Source organism: Balaenoptera borealis, assembly GCF_965194805.1.
Source record: "Balaenoptera borealis genome assembly, chromosome: 1".
In the NCBI taxonomy this organism is placed as follows: domain Eukaryota; kingdom Metazoa; phylum Chordata; class Mammalia; order Artiodactyla; family Balaenopteridae; genus Balaenoptera; species Balaenoptera borealis.
Genome location: NC_138860.1, coordinates 72,055,547 through 72,061,595, shown reverse-complemented (window position 1 = coordinate 72,061,595; position 6,049 = coordinate 72,055,547). Strand labels below are relative to the sequence as shown.

At 63.4% G+C, this 6,049-nt stretch overlaps 1 pseudogene across 1 annotated transcript; it reads right to left on the bottom strand.

Moving 5' to 3' along the window:
• Window positions 1-581: 581 nt before the first annotated feature.
• On the bottom strand, window positions 582-4,009 carry LOC309606823 (thimet oligopeptidase-like; annotated as a pseudogene). Its single transcript has 7 exons — window positions 3,868-4,009; window positions 3,292-3,667; window positions 3,017-3,212; window positions 1,961-2,012; window positions 1,726-1,854; window positions 951-1,089; window positions 582-737 (listed from the first exon to the last, which is right to left on the bottom strand). The product of its transcript is annotated as a thimet oligopeptidase-like (transcript).
• Between the last annotated feature and the right edge of the window lie 2,040 nt (window positions 4,010-6,049).

Below are 6,049 nucleotides of genomic sequence, written 5' to 3'. Positions count from 1 at the left end.
ACACGGGGACAGGGACAGCCACAGCCGGGCTTCCCGCAGCTGTGCCCACCGCCAGAACCAGCTCCAGCCAGTCACAGCCCCCGAGATGCCAAACAGTGATGGGCGAGAGGCCGGCAGGAAACTGACACCCCCTCACTGGAGAGCCTGCCCGGTCGGGGTGCGGGGCACCATCCCCGTCTGAACTCACCCCACAGCTCAGCCGTCTCCCAGTGACCCAGACGCGTCACCACGGCCCCAGGGCTGATCCCCGACCAAGGTCAGAACTCCCCCCAGTGTGACGGCCCCCATGCCACTCCTGTGGTGGAAGGGACGGCAGGCAGAGACCAGGAGTAGAGTCTTTTTTATTAATGGCTGCGTTTTCAAAGAACCGTTTTGTTACCAGGAAAGCTCCCCAGGAAGGGATTGCATTAGTGCAACAAGGGGGAGCCTTGATGCCAGGCTTTCCAGACACTTCCAGGTGGAGACTTTTGGCCTAGGCCGGCCGCCGGGGACTAGGGGGCTGGGAGGACACACGGCCCCTCCCCCGCCCCGACGGGGCGCTAAGGCACCCGGCCCGCCCGGGGGGGCAAAACCCCGTGCCGTCAGCAGGCCGGCGGCTTGCAGCCCTCAACCTGCAGCCCTTTGCTCAGGAGGAAGGCGTCCTGCATGGGGTCACAACCCAGGAAGAGCTTCACCATGCCCTTGGCATCCTCGGAGCCCCCTGGCCTCAGAATGCAGCTTCTGTAGTCCATGGCAACCTGAGGAGAGGGGGCGGGGCTGCAGGAGGGTGGAGCACCCCCTTCACGGAGGGTGTGGGTGTGGCCACCTCTGCTGTGACTCAACAAAGGGCAGGGGAGCAGGGGGTTCTGGGCAGGGCCCTCAGAGCCTGGCAGGCCCAGGCGGGCGGCACAAGCATCTAGGCCCAGGCCAAGGACCTCCGTGTTGGTCTGCACGGCAGGCCGGCCTCTCACCTTGCCACTCAGGACGCCCTCCTGCTTGAAACGAGTGTGTGGACCGTGTCCGCGGAGTACACCTCGCTGCACAGGTAGCCATAGGACTGGGCGTCGTAGCTTCCTGCCAGGTGGCCGAAGGTCGCAGGCAGGTGGGTCCCTGGGACACACGCGGAGAGGCTCCTGCCCGGCCCCCTGGCCGCTCCGTGCCCCTTCCCCAGAGCCCAGAGCTTGGGGCCTCAAAGCAGCCCTGTCTGAGTCCCCTGCCACTAGAGGGAGTATTGGCCCAACACTTCTAGAAAACGGGGACCTTGCGGGCAACTCAGTGGAGGGACACAAATCAATCTTTGCCGACTTTCTGCTGAAGCTCACGAGGGTTCACCCCTAAGCCTCTTACAGGGACAGCTGCCCGAGGCTCCGAGGGATGAGTCAGGGCTCGCCCTCCAGCACGGGGAGAGCGCGGGTTAAAGCGCTCACGAGGGAGTGAACTGCGTCTCCGCACCGACACGCACGGGCAAACCTCGTCGACGCGTTCCGTCCAGGGTATGAAGCCCTCTCCTGCCTCTTCCAGGCTCTCCAGAAAGCACGTGCAGATACGCCCAGCCCACCCTCGGACTCCGCGGGCCACAGCTGGAGGGACCAGCCCAGGAACCCAGGCAGGAAGAGGCCAGAGGTCAGCGAGCCTCGACCAGAGCCCGTCAGTCGGTCCCCCTTCACACACCACCAGAGGATCCTCTTGACCTGGGCAGTAGCCGCCAACCGACCGCTAAGGTGGGCCCGGCGTGCGCTTGGCTACCTGGCGTGGCTGGGACCCCGAGGATCTCCTGGCAGAGGCGGGCATTGTCCTAGGCCGGGTCCGAGGGCGTCTGCGTGTGCAGGGCCTGGTCCACCTTGGCCAGGACGATCTGGCGCAGGTTGAAGAGGCCTGGAGGGCGGGAGGAAGGAGACGGGGGCGCTGGCACTGTGTCCAGGCCGCGCTTTCCAGCCGGGCGGTCCAGGAGCCCCTTTCCTTTCCCTCGGCCCGGCCGCACGGGGGTTGGCCAGCCGGGACTTGATGAGCTTGTCCAGCAGCTCCTGGGGGACGGCGCTGCTCGTGCCCCGCCGAGACTGGCAGCAGCGCCAGGGCTTCACAGGGCGCGGCGCTCCCGGCCCCAGAGCCTACCCTCTGGTTCTCATCCCCGGCTGTCACCAGAGTCGCAGGCAACGTGCCCTTCTTTTCGTTTGTCTTTTTTCCGGCCCTCGACCACGCAAAGGTGTGAAGCCCTGCCACTCGCTGCCACGTGGATGCACCGTGAGAACACGGTGCTCAGCGAGAGAAGTCAGACACAGAAGGACACACAGGGTGTGACCCCACTGAGGGGAAACGTCCAGAACAGGTAGATCCACAGAGTCAGAGTGGGTTCCTGGTTGTCAGGGACAGGGGAGGGGAGGGAATGATAACTAAGGGCGTGAGGGACCTTTTTGGGGTGAGGGAAATGTTCCAGAACAGGGCAGTAGTGACGGCTGCACAGCTCAGTAAAGTGTCCCCACGCGCTCCGGTTGCAGTCTGTGAGAGCATCGCTCTCAGGACGAAGGGCTGACTGCAGGAAGACTGAACGAGCACTGGGTCCTGGGCCCAGACGCTCATCTGGGGACCCCCCCCACATTGGGAAGTCACTGGGACTTGCTGAGCCTCCACCGAGACTGGCAGCAGCCCCAGGGCCTCACAGGGCGTGGTGCTCCCGGCCCCAGAGCCTAACCTCTGGTTCTCATCACTCATCACTCACCAGCCTTGCATGCAACGTTCCTTTCTTCTATTTTGTCTTTTTTAAAGGCAACTCTTGAATACCTGTATTTAACATGCAGGGAACCAGTCCTGACTCCTTGATCTGGGACTTCCAGCCTCCAGAGTCTCGAGGACATCCACTTCCGTTGTTTACGCGCCCAGTGCGTGGGGTTTGATGATGGAAACTGACACCGAGGGCGTCTCCTCGTGCGGGGTGACATCAGCGGAAGAATCCCGTGGCGAGGGCCTGCCTGAGGACCACGGGAGAGCCCGGGCCCTCCCCGCCCCCTGCCTTCAGCCCCTCGCCCGCACCCTCCTGGGAGCGGAGCTGGTGCATCGCTTGCCAGAACTCATGGAAGTAGGTCTCCAGCTCATCATGCTGGAACAGGGAGGGCGGGTTGGGCGTAGGCTTGGTGAAGTTGGCCACCATGGCCGCGATGGCAATCTGGCGCCTCCCGTCCTGCTGCAGGCAGCCCGGCTGCAGGCCAAAGCAGGCCATGTGCCCGGACTTCCCTTCCCTGGGGAGGGACGCGGGTGAGGCCCCGCTACCACAGAGGAGCCCCGGCCCACGGCCGACAGGTTCTCCCACGCATGCACCGAGGGTAGAGGTCCAGGTAGAACTTGCTGATGGATGACCTTGCCCGAGGCCGCGTCCCGGACCGTGTAGAGCCTCACATCTTCATCTTCGTGACGCATGTTGGCGCCTTCCTCCAGGTCGAAGGTCAGCCCCAGCAGCTCCTGGGAGATGCCCAGCCGCCCGCACGTGACCACCTGCATGGGGAAGGACTCATTGAGCAGGTACTGGTCCACGTGGTAGCGCGTCTCCTCCCCCTGGTTCATGTAGTAGCGCAGGTCCTAGACGTTGATGGGCCCATCAAAGTGCAGGCCCCGCCTCTGGCACTCAGCCTTCTTTAGCTCCAGGATCAGGGCCGCTCCTGCTCCCCGAGGGGCTTCAGCTTCTGGGCCAGCTCATCTGCGGGCGGAGGGGAGAGGCTCAGCTATGTCCCTGTGGCAGCCGCCCAGCCGCCCCCCACCCCACGCCCCTCGAGGCAGAATGAAGGGTTGGGGAAGGCGACCCCCAAGGGCTGACACAGTGGGGTCTCAGGCAGCACCACGTCCAGTCAAGGTCCACCTGACCCCCGTCCCCACTGGGACTCGGGGAGGCGGGGTTACCTAGGAAAGTGGCCACCACCTGGCTGGTCTTGGCCATGTTCATCTCCAGCACAGAGTCGGCACGCGTGCTGAATCCCAGCAGGCGGGACTTCTGAGCCTGCAGCCTTACCAGCTCCCCGAGGATCGCGCAGTTCTCCTGGAACCCAGAGACAGCCAGCGCTGGGGACCGTGGGCCACGCCCTCCCCACAGGCCCCGGGCCAGGTCTCTGTGGGTGGGAGGGCTCTCAGGCCACTGGCGGGCACAGCCAAACCCCCTCCCTCCTCCTCCTGGCCTGGATTTCTAGACACTTTGGTGCTGTCCTAACATGTGGTCTTTATGAACACAGGTCCTTTTGGAACCAGAAACGGCGTGAACCATGATGAGCTCTAAGGCCAAGGGCAGGAAGAAATGTGACCAGGCTCTCCAGGAGCCACCCAGGGGCCTCCCCGGGCTCAACAATACAAACTTGGCTGCCGTGCAGACAGCAGCTCATCCCCACGGCGCCCGAACACCCAGCCCCTGGACGGCGAGAGACCTGTTGCTGCAGGTGCCCCGTGGTTGGCTGGTGAGGCCTGGCCCCAGGCGTACGCCACCTTCTCTGGGGCCACCTCTCTGGGTCTGCGGTGGGGTTCTCCTGGGAGCCCCCAGTCACCACAGGACCAACGTGGCCTGTCTGCAGCCCAAGAAGGTGGGGACACAGGTCTGTCCCCCGTGGACATCACCCGCGAGGCCGAGCAAGCACCAGTGGTGTCTGCGGGGAAGATGAAGGGCTCATGCACAGCCCCCATCTACTGAAGATGCTAAACGGGAGAAGCACAGACTGCAGCCACATGCGGTATGGACCAAACGCAAGTGTCCTTGCAGGAACCGATGTCTGAATGTCGAGGCTGTTCCCGGGCCACAGTGAGAAGGCCCAGGCCCCACGCAAGGCACAGAGAGGGGATGGGGGGAACATCTGCGAATCTGAGCTCATCGGGCATCACCCCAGAAGGAGAGGGAGAGAGCCAGAAGGAGATACGGAGGGAGAGGGAGAGAGAGGGAGGTACAGACGTCTCTCCTTTCCCTGGGGGTTCTCTAGTGCAGCCAAGCCTGAAAACCACTGCATTTCGGGAGATGGGTCCTCGTGGAAAAGTTAAATAGTAGCTCATGGCATTATCGACACATATTAAAATGGCCCCAAATCTTGGGGAGTCAGGGAGGGGAGCTGGCGGCTGCCTCGTAAACGAGGAGAGATTGGGCGTCAGAGGAGGTGCCTGCCTCCACCACCTCCGCCGCCGCTGCCCCCCCCCAGGGCCCCGCAGACTTCATCTCCCAGCTGTGGTCCTGGGCTGGAAGGCAGCGGGGAGGTCAGGCCGTCCCAAGCATCAACGTTGACTTCAGGGCTGATCTGAAAGGCGCCTGGTGTTTGTTGAAGCAGAAAAAAGAGAAAGCAGTGGGCAGAGGATGGGAGGGGGAGGGAGCCCCCATCAGCCCTTCTCCCTGTCTCCCTCTCTGTCTCCCTCCCTCCCTCCCTCCCTCTACCTCCCTGCCTCTCACTCTCCCTCCATCTCTCCCTCTGCCTCTCTCCCTCCCTCTCTCCCTCCCTCTCTCCCTGTCCCTCTTGCCCTGTCCTGTCCCTCTCTCCCTCCCTCCATCCCTGTCTCTCTTTCCCTGTCCCTCTCTCCCTCTCCCTCTATCCGTCCCCCCTCCCTTTCCCCGTTTCCATCTCCCTCTCTGCCTCCCTCTTTCCCTGTCCCTGTTTCCCTGCTCTGCTCTCCCTCTCCCTCTCCCTCTTTCCCTCTCCCTCTCTCCCTGTCCCCCTTTCCCTGTCCCTGTTTCCCTGTTCCGCTCTTCCTATACCTCTTTCCCTCTCCCTCTCTCCCTCTCGTGCTCCCTCTCCCTCACCCTCTCCCTCCACCTCCTTCCCTCTCCAGAGAGGGAAGGAGGTGGAGGGAGAGGGACAGGGAGCAGGAGAGGGAGGGGGGAGAGGGAGAGAGGGATAGAGGGAGGGAGAGGGACAGGGAGCAGGAGAGGGAGGGGGAAGAGGGAGAGAGTGATGGAGGGAGGGAAAGACAAAGACATCTCTCCCTCCCTCCCTCTATCCCTCTCTCCCTCTCTCCCTCCCTCTCTCCCTCTTCCTCGCTCCCTCTCCTCCCTCTCCCTCCGTCTCTCCATCTCCCTCACTCCCTCCCAGAGACAGAGAGATGAAGAGGCAGAGACAAG